This window comes from Spermophilus citellus (assembly GCF_964194105.1).
Source record: "Spermophilus citellus genome assembly, chromosome: 5".
NCBI classification, from domain to species: Eukaryota; Metazoa; Chordata; class Mammalia; order Rodentia; family Sciuridae; genus Spermophilus; species Spermophilus citellus.
This window is the reverse complement of record NC_138186.1, coordinates 44009275-44023406: the sequence shown is the minus strand read 5'-3', so window position 1 is coordinate 44023406 and position 14132 is coordinate 44009275. Positions and strand designations below refer to the sequence as shown.

The following is a 14132-nucleotide window of genomic DNA, read 5'->3' as shown; positions in this document are numbered from 1 at the left end:
ACCTCTGATCTGCAACTGCTGGGCATCAGGTTCCCTTGGCTGCAGTCACCACGGTGATAAATTGGTCCTTGATTTTTCACATGTAATTTACAAAGAGTGTTCTGCAAACAGAACGCCAAGCCTGGTAAGCATGTGTGTGTGGATAGTTCTTCCCATTAATGAGGCAGGGTAAACTTCCATCTGGGGATTAGAATCCCCCAGTGGGACAAAAAAATTTAGACAACTACTTGTACCCCATCCTGACCTGTTAACTTCCGCCACATCAAAACAGGGATCACAGCTCCAGTGACCACAGGTCCTAGGCGAACCAGGCCAACAAAATTCCCAAGATAGAGATGGTGGACTGAGGGGGTGGCTTTGGGAAGAGAATGGAAGGGAAGGAAGGTGAAGGACCCTGAATGGATCGTGCTTTCACTGACAACAGATTCTGTTCCCTTCCTAATTCCATCTCAGGATGGGGGGTTAGGGCAGTCCCTCATGCTGCACATGGCAGGTGTATCTCTGCTCCTCTCCAGAAGGCATCACCACAGCTACCCACTTCTACCTCCTGCAGGCCAATCTGCAATCTTCATGTCCTTGGTTTGCTTCTCCCTATTCAGCCAGGTGATTTCCTCAGGGTAGAAGGTCAGAGCCCAGCATCTCAGGGTGACATCATGGTCAGAAATTGAGTGATGGGTCATATGTGCTTTTGAGGGGAGGTCTGAGAAGAATCCAGAAATTCAGACACTTCATTTCTTCCCATTGATTACTGAAGCAGCACTTGCCTGACCACTCTGGGGTGGGAGAAGGAGTACTAAACAGTCACCAGTTTGTACTTAAGGTTTTTAGATGTTTTATTCCATGGAAAGTTCAACATTTCAGTTGGGACAACCCAGGGAAAGAGGCTTCAGGTCTTTGAGAGGGACTTTTGGTGACTTGGATAAAGGTGGAGTGACTCAGAAAAGCTGGAGTCAGAGTTCCAAAAACATTCAGCGTTAGTGGGTGTGGTGGTACACACCTGTAATCCCAGTGGTTTGGGAGGCTGAGGCAGAAGGATTGCCAGTTCAAAGCCAGCCTTAGCAACTATGAGGCGCCATGCAACTCAGTGGAGACCTTGTCTCTAAATAAAATACAAAATAGGGCTGGGGATGTGGCTCAGTGGTTGAATGCCCCTGAGTTCAATCCCTGGTACAAAACAAATGCATTTGGGATTGCCTCCACCCCATGATCCCGTTTGCTGCCAGAATTAAAGGGAACTGCTGATCAGTTATCTCAGGGATTGTCTTCCCCTCCAACCCTAAAAAGGGAGACTGCCTCCGTTAATTTTCAGAGAAAGTTGGGCCCTCAGAGTAGCTCTCTGATACAGCATTCGGAATCTCAGGCGAACTCATCTAGTGTGAACCAGAGGGTGGGCGGTATAGTAGCATAGGTTCCATTTTCCACTCCTTGTGAGAGGTCAGCAAAGAGATCCAGAAGGTGACCTGCTGCCCCTAGTACCTGTACACATAGCATCTCCTTCCTGTCGTTCAGGTAGAGCCCCTCCATGCCTGTAACTTCTAGATAGGCCCTTTATCTTTGTGCTGGGTGATCAGAGCCACATTGTTTGCTGCAGTCCAGGAGTGCAGGTCCTTGTTCAGGGAGATATAATCTGTGCCATTGTAGGCGGCCTTGTAAGTACCGCTGGGGTGTAGCAGCCAAGCATAGACCCGATGGTGTGGAACCCTAGCCAGGATCTAGCAATCAGCTGCACTGGTCGGGGGGGGGGGGGGGGGGGGTCCCTCACACTTAGCCCCGCCCCCTGGTAGAAAGATGGGCGATGACTGGTTAGGGCCTTTCGCGCCAAACCGATGGGAAATCCGAACAAATCTAACAGACTTGGGGAGTTCCAGGCCACTTAACGGAGGATGGGGGCAGGTGGGTCCAGGACCACTCACCGGCCTCATTCCGATCGTAATAGCCCAGAAAGGCCCGCAAATTCACTCATAAAATTTGTGCATTGGGTCTGCCGGTCCCAATATTCTGGCCCTTCCGCTCGGTCCACGGGCACCTCTCTGGGACTAGTGAGTTATTGTGGGTCATCCAAGTAGCTGAAAGCCCCGAAACCGGGCTCCCTGCGACCAGTGGGGTCATGGCAGTGCAGAAATACCTCAGCAGGCGGGAGCTTGGGGGCGGGGAGGGGCTGAGACCTGTCACCATGGTCCTCGGTCCTCCTGATGGTCCTGATGGCAGGGGCGCTCGTGAGACCGAAAGGGGCAATGAGATCAGAAGGGCCAGACTCTGAGACTGGAGAAGAGGAGGCGGGGCTGGGCTCAGAACAAGGAGTTGACGAGGTAGAGGAGAGGACTGGGCCAGAGGTGGCTGAGACACTGTCCTACTCTGCAGAGTGGTCCCTTCATTCCTCCTGAGAAGAGATCATTTCCCTCCTGACTCCGCACTCTACTCTCCAGGTCCTGGTCAGAACCAGCATCCCTGAGGGCAGCAGGAAGAAGGTTCCGGGCTTCATGGCCTCATTAGAGACTTTGTAACCTGGAGCCGTGGCGAAACCGATTGACTTCTCCAGGTTGCCATAACAAAACTCAGTAGAACGAATGGTTTAGATAACAAAAATTCTTTTTTAAAAAAAAAATTATTTATTTATTTTTTTTATCACACTTCTGGAAGTTCATGGCCCTAGATCAAGGGTGCAGGATGATTTGCTTCTCCGTAATACTCTTTTTTCTTGGCTTGCAGAATTTATTGTAAGGATCCCTTCTCCTCCAGTTACAATAAAATATTCCACATGTTCATCTGAGACCTTATCACAATGGTCTGTGATGTCCGTTTTTAAATTGATCTTTTGCTCATGATTACATATGATGATAGAGGCTTTGCCTATAGCTTTCCTCTTGTCTTTTTGGACCTTCACCAGAACTGTCTTAAACATCTATATTACTACCAACAACACCTTCGAGCCAATCATGTACTGAAAATTCTTCCAGCCTCAACCCAGTTCCAAAGTCTCATGTACAATTTTTGGCATGTGGTAAAATAATATTCCACACTGGTTTCAAAATCCATCTTAGTTTGCTAGACTGCTATAACAAAAGACCACAGACTGGGTAGCTCAAACAAACAAACAAACAAAAAAAAATATATATATATATATTTTTTCAGAGTTCTGGAGAAGGAAAGTCCAAGATCAAGGTTCTGGCTGGTTTGCTTTCTGGCCAGGGCTTTCTTCCTCAACAGTAGATGGCCACCTTCTCACTATGTTTTTGTCTGGTCTTGTGTCAATGGAAGGGGAGGGGGAAAGAGAGAGGATAAAGGGGAGGGAGAGAGGAGAGGAAGATCTCTTTTTTTCCCCTACTCTTATAAAGCACCTGTCTTATTGGTTTAGGGCTCCACCATTTTTTTTTTTTGTCTGTTCTTCCCTTCCCCTCACCAGCCTCCTTATTGTGGGTTAGCTTCCACATATCAGAGAAAACATTTGACCTTTGGTTTTTTTGGGACTGGCTTACTTCACTTAGCATAAGAGTCTCCAGTTCCATCCACTTGCCGTCTAATGTCATAAGATCATTATTCTTATGGCTGAGTAATACTATATTGTGTATTTATACATTATCCATTCATCTATTGAAGGCCACCTAGGTTTGTTTCATAGCTTAGCTATTGTGAGTTGAGCTATAAATAGCTTAGTTATTGTGAGTGGTGCTATAAACATTGATGTGGCTGTATCACTGTAGTATGCTGATTTTAAATCCTTTGGGTATATACAGGAGTGGGATAACTCCTTGGAATGGTGGTTCCATTCCAAGTTTTCTGAGGAATCTCAGAAAATTCCAGAGTGGTTGCATCAACTTGTAGTCCCACCAGCAATGCATGAGTGTACCTTTCCCCCCACATCCTCGCCAACATTTATCATTACTTGAATTCCTTATAGTTGCCATTCTGACTGGAGTAAGGTAGATTCTCAGTGTAATTTTAATTTGCATTTCTCTAATTGCTAGAGAAGTTGAACATTTTTTCATATATTTTTTGACCATTCATATTTCTTCTGTGAAGTGTCTGTTCAGTTCCTTTGCCCATTTGTTTATTGAATTGTTTTTTTTAATGTTGTTTGACTTCTTTATATATCCTGGAAATTAATGCTTATCCGAGATGCAGGTGACAATGATGTTCTCCCATTCAATAGGCTCTTTCTTCATGCTGTTGATTTTTTTTCTTTGCTGTGAAGATGGTTTTTAGTTTCATGCCATCCCATTTATTGACTTTTTTTTTTTAGTTGTAGTTGGACACAATATCTTTATTTTATTTATTTATTTTTATGTGGTGCTGAGGATCAAGCACTCTACTGCTAAGCTACAACCCGGCCTCTGATTCTTGATTTTACTTCTTGGGCTTTAGGAGTCTTATTCAGGAAGTCAGTTCATGAGCTGGAATGCTAGAGGGTCATGACTACCTTTTCTTCTGGTATGTGCATGGTTTCTGGTCTAATACCTAGGTCCATGATCCATTTTAAGCTTGATTTTGAAAACAGGAGTATTTTAGATGTCTCTTATCCTATTAAGCTACTCCCTACATGCTGGAGAATGATCAGACAAAAACCATTCTTATTAGTAGAAGTCATGATGAAATTTGCATAATTAACACTTTATGCTTCTACCTTTCCTAGAAGCAATTTGTTGTAATAATTCCTCCTTCAAATTGGGTGTCACTCTACTTTATATACAAACAGAGATATGAAAAATTGTGCTCTATATGTGTAATAAGAATTGTAATACATTCTGCTGTCATGTATTTAAAAAAATAAAATCAATTAAAAAACCCAACAATTTCTTTTATCCCAAATCCTCACTTAGTATTGTAGGCACAGAGTATAAGAAAATTTGGGATGTTCTGCAATAGATAAGCAATAACAGTCATGTTATTCTCGAATATACTATCTAGATATTCTTTCCTATACACTGAAATGTTCAGTGGCCATACTGCATTAGTTGACATTAAATGCTTATATTGTGCTATAAGTCCATCTAAATTTTCTTTTAGATATTTTTAAATATTCTCAGAGAAAACACCTGTTATACATTGATTTAGGGGTACTGACTTAAAAGAACATTAACTCCATTTTTAAGTTTAGATTATTAAGCTTACCAAAGGAAAAGAATAGGAGGAAAAAAATCACAACACATTTATTTCCTTTTTTCTTTTGTGGTGCTAGGGATTGAACCCAGGAACTTATGCATGCAGGGCAAGCACTCTACCAACTGATCTATATCCTCAGTCCTAAAAGTCTCTGAAAGTATTAAAACTTCTGTTGGAAAGAAAAGAAAGGAAAAACAAGAACAAGGAGAAAGGAAAGCTTAGGAAGGGGGGTGTGGGCAGGGCATCAATGGATCTCTTTTATTTGGCAGCAAAAAAGTTCATTTGTAATTTGTTAAGTTTTTTGTGCATCTGCATTCTGACCAGAAGGTTTGAAGTTTTTCTGAAGCACACGAGCATCTGCATGTTCTATCCTCTTATAGAATTTCTTTCTTTCTTTCTTTTTTTAAAGAGAGAGAGAGAGAGAGAGAGAGAGAGAGAGAGAGAATTTTAATATTTTATTTTTTGGTTATTGGCGGACACAACATCTTTGTTTGTATGTGGTGCTGAGGATCGAACCCGGGCCGCACACATGCCAGGTGAGCGCGCTACCTCTTGAGCCACATCCCCAGCCCCTCTTATAGAATTTCTTCTGTCTCAATAATCTCAAAGCCAAACTTCCCCCTGGAAGTCAATTTCTGACTCATTGCTCATCTGGATGTGCAGATAGATGTTGTCAAAAATGCCTCTTTTCCACAGATGTTTAAGACATGGTTTAATATTTTAGTTCCTATTCCCAGTCTTTAGTAAGGTGCAAGACATTCTAGTGTTATGATGTTAAGTCCCTTCTGATTCTGAGAATGATCCACCCTGCAGCATACTGCACCTACAGCAATATCATTGAAACAGGCAAGTTTTGCTAGTTCCTCGACCTCCAGCTCATCCTTATAGAACTTGTCATTGTAGCTAACTGGAAAGATGACCTGGTTCAATCTCTTCAGCTGTTCAAAATGGTGTGGTGTTCCATCCCCTAGCTCCATCCCATTACTTTTCATCTTCCCGCATCTGCTAACGCTGGTTACTAGGGTTATCAAAGCCAGTGGTTCAGGGATCTCCCTTGAGTTTTTGTTTTTATTTATTTTTTCTGTGCTGGGGATTGAATCTGGGTCCTCATGAACCTTAGAGAAATGCTCTACCACTGAGCTACATCTCCAGTCCTCCCTTGTAGCCTTTATGTCTCATATTTCTCTAAATGGAGCCTCTGCCTATTTGTCAATTACGTTTCAGGTTTTTGTAGCCATACCTGCCACTGATTCCTTCTGTTTTCTGTGCTGGTAAGTTGTGATTCTGTCTACCTGTCTGTTTCTCTAATTCTGGGGATAACCATTTCCCCTGTGACCTTTCTTGTCTAGGAAGAGTTGTTGATTCCAGTTTGTTTAGCTTTTTATTCGTTGGTAGAATAGAGTATTGACTGGAGGATCTGTACTCGTACCAGAGATTGGCAGACTTTTAGGATGGTCTGAGGACTGAGCCTAAACAACTCCATTTTAAAAACTCCAGTTTGACCTGCAGTCTCACCAGGCAACACCCACAGATCCCTCCAGTATGGCCTCAAACAAGTTACTTCCCCTCACCCTGATAAAGAGAGTGAAGCCTCTGGCAGGCTGTGCTCACCTGATGATAAGATGGAATGGCTAGAAGATCAGGGTGGAGACCACCAGACCAGATGTTTCTGACCCCAAGGTAAATGATGTCACTGAGAAATCTGGTGGTAGCTGATAAGGATTGAAAGAGGGGTCAAAAGCCCCCAAATTTAGTATAAATGATAGAACAAATGAACAGAGATTCAGCCAGCCAAAACAAGGATGCACTTCAGCTGGAGAGCCTGATGAGGACCTGTCATCCATCACTTGTTCCTGAGCCTCTGCGTGATCCTCACAGCTCTCAAACTCTGTGGCCTTGTCTGGACCTTGGTGAGAGTTGCAACTCCTCCCTACGACCACCTCCTCAACTGGTCATCCACTCCCCGCCCGGAAAAGCCTGCCTTGGTTCAGGATCTGGTCACCGCGGTCTGAGTGAGTGTGCATCTGCTGGACTTAAAGCCTAAGGCTTAAGACTTTTGAACTTAGCATGCAGAGGAAATGTGTGTCATTAGCCTATCATGATTAAGTGTGCTTTGCAGTGCTTAGAATTAATCTAGAATTGTTTGCTGTGAATTCATTATGTCTATTGCAGTGCCTAGCATTAAGGATTGCCATTTTCTTGATTAAGAACCTATAGAGTGAAATTGTATTGAGTAATTTGAGTGAATAAAGCAATGGAAGGAGCAGAAGCATGTGGACATTCTTTATTTCTCCCCTCGACTGCATACGTCACAATTTTGCCCCCTCGTGACACAGATGAAGTTTCCTTTTGATCTATTTGTCTGGTCTTGTATCAGGGTGATATTAACCTCATCAAATTATTTGGGAACTATTTTTTCCTCCTCTATTTTTTTGAGGAGTTTGTGTGAGATTGGTGTTTATTCTTAGAGCAGTTATTGAATTTACCAGTGAGCCATCTGAGCCTGGAATTTTCTTTGTGGAATATTTTTACATTATGTTTTTTGTTTGTTTGTTTGTTGTTTGTTTATGTATGTGTGTGTGTGCTGGAGACTAAACTCAGGGCTTTTCACATGCTAGGCAAGCATTCTACCTCAGGGCTATGTCCCTAGCCCCTGGTATGGATGCATGTGTCACGCACACACACTATAGATATCCTTATGTATATACATATAAATAAATATATACATATATATTATATGTATTTGGTACTGGAAATTGAACCTAGGGCCACTTAACCACTGAGCGACATCCCCAGTTCTTTTTTTTATTTGAAGACAGGGTTTCTCCAAGTTACTTAGGGCCATGCTAAGTTGCTGAGGCTGGCCTTGAACTTACAATCCTCCTGGCTTAGCCTCCCAAGTAGCTGGGATTACAAGTGTGCACCATTGTGCCTGGCCCCCTGGAATATTTGAAATTATGAATTTAATTTGTTTAATTTACATGTATGGGTTCACATTTCTTATTTTGTCTTGATTCAATTTGTCCAGTTGTGCCTTTAAAAGTATTTATTCATTTTGTGTCATTATCAAATTGACTTCTTGGCATAACTTGTGTATTGTAGTTTTATTATTATTTGTATAAATTTCCCTCAAAAGACTGCTTCAGTTGCATCTCTCACATTTGGTTACATTTTTTTTTTAAAGAGAGAGAGAGAGAGAGAGAGAGAGAGAGAATGATTTTTTTTAATATTTATTTTTTAGTTTTCGGTGGACACAACATCTTTGTTTGTATGTGGTGCTGAGGATTGAATGCCGGCCGCACGCATGCCAGGAGAGCGCGCTACCGCTTGAGCCACATCCCCAGCCCTAGATTACATTTTAAAAGATATTTTTTAGTTATAGTTGGACACAATACTTTTATTTATTTATTTTTAATTTTTTTTGAGAGAGATAATTTTTCAATATTTATTTTTTAGTTATCGGCGGACACAACATCTTTATTTTTACGTGGTGCTGAGCATCGAACCCGGGCGCACACATGCCAGGGGAGCGTGCTACCGCTTGAGCCACATCCCCAGCCCTTATTTATTTATTTACTTTTATGTGATGCTCAGGATCAAACCCAGTGCCTCACACGTGCTAGGTAAGTGCTCTACCACTGAGCTGCAACCCTAGCCTCTTGGATTACGTTTTAAGTTAAAAATTCTGATTTCTGTTGTGATTTCTTCTTTAACTCATGGGTGTTTTAGAAGTACACTGATTGATTTCCAAATATTTGAGGATTTTCCAGCTATCTTAATGTTATAGATTCTTAACTGTGTTTAGAGAATATACTCTATAAATTCAGTTTCTTTAAATTTACTGAGACTTGTCTTAAAGTCAGGAAATGGTTGGTTTTGGAGAATGCTCCATATACATTTAAGAGAATGTCTGTGCTAATCTTGTATGTGGTTACTTAAAAAATGTCAAGTCCAATCAGCCTACAGTGGGGTTTCAATATTCTATATATTTATTTACTATTAATTTTTACTTGTTCTGTTAATGAGAGAGAAGTATTGATCACCAAATATAATTGTGACTATTCCCATTTCCTTTTTATATCTTCTAAATTATGCTTCATCTATTTTCTGTAATATATTTATAGTCATTTCTCCCTTTTGAGACAGGTATTTTTAGGCATTTTCATCATGCTGTGAATACAGAGTGTACTTATGCAGGACTAGGTAGTATGGCTTACCACATACCTGGCCGGATGGCATAGCCTTCTACTCCTAGGCTACAAACCTTTGCAACATGTGACTATACTTAATATTGTAGGGAATTGTAACACAATGTAATCATTTGTATATCTAAATGTATCTAAATAAAGTAAAAAACCGGTATTCCTGTATAGGGCACTTATGATGAATGGAACTTACAAAATTGGAAATTGTTCTGGGTGAGTCAATGAGTGAGCAATGAGTGAATGTGGAGCCCTAGGACCTTATGTACATCACTGCAGACTTCATGAATACTCTATGCTTATGGTACAATAAATTCATTTACATTATTTTCTTCAATTATAAATTAACATTAGCATACTTTTTTCTCTATAAACTTTCTAATTTAAAAAAAATTTTCCTCTTGAAATAAAAGCTTGTTTATCTTAAAACACACATTGTGTTGTAACTATACAAAAATATTTTTTTTCTATTTTTAATAATTTTTTTTACTTATTAAGCTTGTTTGTTTGTTTATGTATTTATTTATTAGTGCTAGGGATTGAACCCAGGGCCTTGTGCATGGGAGGCAAGCACTCTACCAACTGAGCTATATCCCCAGCCTACTTATTAAGTTTTGTTGTTGTTGTTAAAACTAAGACATAGCCTGCCATGGTGGTGCATGCCTGTAATCCTAGTGGCTCAGGAGGCTGAGACAGGAGGATTGAGAGTTCAAAGCTAGCCTCAGCAACTTAGCGAGGCACTAAGCAACTCAGTGAGGCACTAAGCAACTCAGTGAGTGAGACCGTCTCTAAATAAAATACGAAATAGGGCTAGGGATGTAGCTCAGTGGTTGAGTGCCTCTTAGTTCAATTCCCAGTAACAAAACAAAACAAAACAAACAAACTAAAAAACCCACCACCACCCACAAAAACACCTAAGATACAAACATACACATTTATCATGGGTCAACACTGAGGATCATAAATATCGTTGTCTTCTGCCTCCACATTTTGTCCCACTGGAAGATGTGCAGGGGCATAAAGCTGTCATGTCCTATAATAGTGCCTTCTTCTGGAATCTTTTCTGAAGGACCAATCAGAGGGTATTTTTATAGTTAGTTTTTTTTTTAATAAGCTTAAGGAGTATACCCTAAAGTAAGGCTAAAAATTATAGTAAGTACATAAACAAGTAACAGTTGTTTATTATCATTATCAAGTAGCATGTACTGTACATAACTGCATGTGCTATATTCTTATACTATGGGTATGTTTACACCAGCATCACCACAAACCTGAAAGTAAAATGTTGCATGACATTACAAGGGCTTCCTGTCAGTAGGCCATAGGAATTTTTCAGTTTCATTATAATCTGAGGGATCTACCATGGTACATAAAACATCTTTATGTGGTGAATGAATGCATTTTAAACACTTTATTATTGTACAGTAAATAATATGCCTACTTTTTATTTTGTGATGCTAGTATTGGAGTTTTAAATTTTTTATTTTGTAATATTTTTGTGAATCCTCTGATAAGTTGCCCATTTGGTTCATCTTTTTGAAGAATCATTGGGTTTCATTGATGCTCTGTATCACTTCTTTATTCTCTATTTCACTTACTTTCACGGCAACACCCCTCCTCATTTAGTTTGCTTGCTTCCTTTTTTTGCATCTCTCTCTTCTTTTGAATTGAACCCAGGAGCTATACCCCCAGCCCTTTTCATTTTTTAATTTTGAGATAGTGTCTGGCTAGATTGTTGATACTGGCCTTGAACTTGGCCTCCTCCTATCTCTGCTTTCCAAGTTGCTAATTTGCTGAATTAACCACCAGCATGCTTGGTTACTTTGCTCTTTTTTTCCTTCTTTTGGAGTTAAACCCAGGAGCACTCAGATCACTAAGTCACATCCCCAGCCCTGTTTTGTATTTTATTTAGAGACAGGGTCTCACTGAGTTGCTTGGTGCCTCACTTTTTGCTGAGACTGGCTTTGAACTTGCAATCCTCCTGCCTCAGCCTCCCGAGCTGCTGGGATGGCAGGTGCGGGTCATCAATGGCATTCTTTTTTTTTCTTCTTAATGGAAAATTAGATTATTCACTTGAGATCTTTATTTTTTTTCTTTTTTTTTAAATATTTATTTTTTAGTAGTTGGACACAATACCTTTATTTTTGTTTATTTATTTTTATGTGGTGCTGAGGATCGAACCCAGGGCCTTGTATGTGCTAGGTGAGTACTCTGCCCTTGAGCCACAACCCCAGCCCTCTTTATTTCTTTTTAACATAGGTATTACAGTTATATATTTCCCTCTAAGTGCTCCTTCATTTGCATCTCTGTAGTTTTGGTGTGTTGTCTCTCCATTTTCACTAATCTGAAAGTGTTTTCTAATTTTGATTTTATTTTATTTTTCTTTGATTCAGTGATTATCCTGTAATGTTTTGTTTCCATTAATGTGTGAGTTTCTCAAATTTCCTTCAGTTAGTAATTGATTCCTAAAATTTTATTCCATTTTGGTCAGAGGACATAATTGAAACATTTAAAAAAAATAACTTTATTTTATTTATTTATTTTTTTATGTGGTGCTGAGGATTGAACCCAGTGCCTCACATGTGCTAGGCAAGTGCTCTACCACTGAGTTACAATACCAGCCCTTGAAACTTTTTCTGTTCCTTTAAACTTATTAGTATTTGTCTTGTGGTCTGACATTTGGTGTGTATCCTGAAGAATGTTCCATATGCATTTGAGAAAAAAAAGTGTATTTTGCTCTTGAGAGGAATGTTTATGGATATCCATTTGATTGGGATAGTTTATGGTGGTTTAAAGTCTATTTTGTTGATCATTAGTGTAGCCACTCCAGATTTCTTATGGTTGCTATTAATATATATATCTCTTTTTCACTGTTTTTTTTTTTCCCTTTACTACTCAGGATTGAACCCCCAGGGGTGATTTACCACTGAGCAAAAAGCCCTTTTTAAATTTAATTTGAGACAGGGTCTCAATAAGTTGCTGAGGATGGCCTCAAACTCCTGCTTCTGCTTCCAGAGTTGCTGGGATTACAAGAGGGCACCATAGCCATTACTTTCCATCTTTTTTATCTATGTATACCTGTGAATCGTAAGTGTGTCTACTGTAGACAATGTATAGTTTAATCTTATTTATCTAGTGTGACAATCTCTGTCTTTTGATTTGCTTATTTATTCCATTTCCATTTAATGTTAATGAACTTTGTCTGTAATTTACTTTGTCTCATGTCTTTTCTCCCTCTTCCTTTACTGATTCTGCATGTATTAAGTGGATATTTTCTACTATAATATGTTTTTATTTTTTTGAGAGAGAGAGAGAGAGAGAGAGAGAGAGAGAGAGTTTTTTTTTTTTTATATTTATTTTTTAGTTTTCGGCGGACACAGCATCTTTGTTTGTATGTGGTGCTGAGGATCGAACCCGGGCCGCACACATGCCAGGCGAGCGCGCTACCGCTTGAGCCACATCCCCAGCCCTACTATAATATGTTAATTCTAATTCTTTTTCATTATAGTTTTCTTCATGGTTGCTCTTGGACTTACTCTATACAATTTGTCTATCAAAAACTACTTCAAAATTCATACTTAATTTCAGTGAGATATGAAGATGTTATTCTCTATTTCTTCTTTGTTGTGCTGATATTTTTTTTTAAAGAGAGAGTGAGAGAGGAGAGAGAGAGAGAGAGAGAGAGAATTTTTAATATTTATTTTTTAGTTCTCGGCGGACACAACATCTTTGTTGGTATGTGGTGCTGAGGATCGAACCCGGGCCGCACGCATGCCAGGCGAGCACACTACCGCTTGAGCCACATCCCCAGCCCCTGTGCTGATATTTTTAAACATCATATCAAATTATGTCATAAACCTGACAATATATTGTAAGAATTGCTTTATGCAAATTTTGGAAAGTTTCTATTTCTTTGTCTCCAAGGTCACTGATCTTTTATTCTTCAGTACAGTCTACCATGAATCTCACCTCACATTTTGTACATTTGACATCTCAGATGCTTTTATCTTTGGAATTTTGATTGTGATCTTTTATGTGTCTCATGTAACTGCTTGAACATTTGGAATAAATTTATGAACACTGTCTTAATGTCATTGTCTGCTTATTCTAATATCTGTGTGAAGCCCAGTGTTTTCCTGGCAGCTGGATGTCAGGGCTACCCTCTCTTCCCCCACTCTACTTCCCACACCCTGCACTCCACAACACATGAGTACATTTGTTTCTTCACTAAACAAGATGCTAGAATCATAGGCCCTATATTTCAAGCAATAAATGTCTAAATTAGATTCTGCTTTATAAATCCACAAGTTTGGGTTGGAGTAATCACTAGGATTACTAGAACTAAGGGAAGGGAAAAGGGACAGGTGATTAGAAAAAACAAAAACTTAACAGGAATCTATCTATGATGAGAAATTATAAAGTCCCTCTTTTCTGCTAATCCCCAAATCTGGTTCATTTAAGAAGGTTAGGAAGTGGATGGGAAGTACAATCCAAGGAACACTTCTAGAAGGAGGGCAAGAGCTGTATAAATCTGAAAATTCATCTCTTGATGTCACAAATTTCCTGTGTGCAAGGGCTGGCTGAACCTTGTAAGGGTAACACTATAGTTTGGATCTGAAATTTCCTTCAAAAGTTCATGTTAAAGCCTGGTTCCCAGCATGTGGTTCTATTGGAAGATGGTGGGAAAAATATGAGGTGGAGCCTTGTTCGAGGTTTCAGTTATTGGGGTTGTGCCCTCAAAGGATGTCATGTGGCCATGGTTTCTTCTCTCTTTTGTTCCCCTGCTAGGTGCTGCCACCATGACATGCTGCTTTGCCAAAGGTCTAAAAG

The 14132-nt window shown here is 40.0% G+C and overlaps 1 protein-coding gene across 6 annotated transcripts in view; it reads right to left on the bottom strand.

The window, feature by feature from the left end:
• LOC308648843 (class I histocompatibility antigen, Gogo-B*0103 alpha chain-like) overlaps positions 1 to 14132 on the bottom strand; it is a 32972-nt gene that overhangs the window by 14271 nt on the left and 4569 nt on the right. For 4 of the 6 annotated variants that reach the window (XM_081293914.1, XM_081293915.1, XM_081293918.1 and 1 more), the window contains one exon: positions 5681 to 10365. The exons of the other annotated variants lie outside the window; for them this stretch is intronic. The gene's annotated coding sequence lies outside the window, so the exon portion shown is untranslated. Of the gene's footprint in view, positions 1 to 5680; positions 10366 to 14132 lie in introns of those variants that run through there. 6 annotated transcript variants of the gene reach the window in all.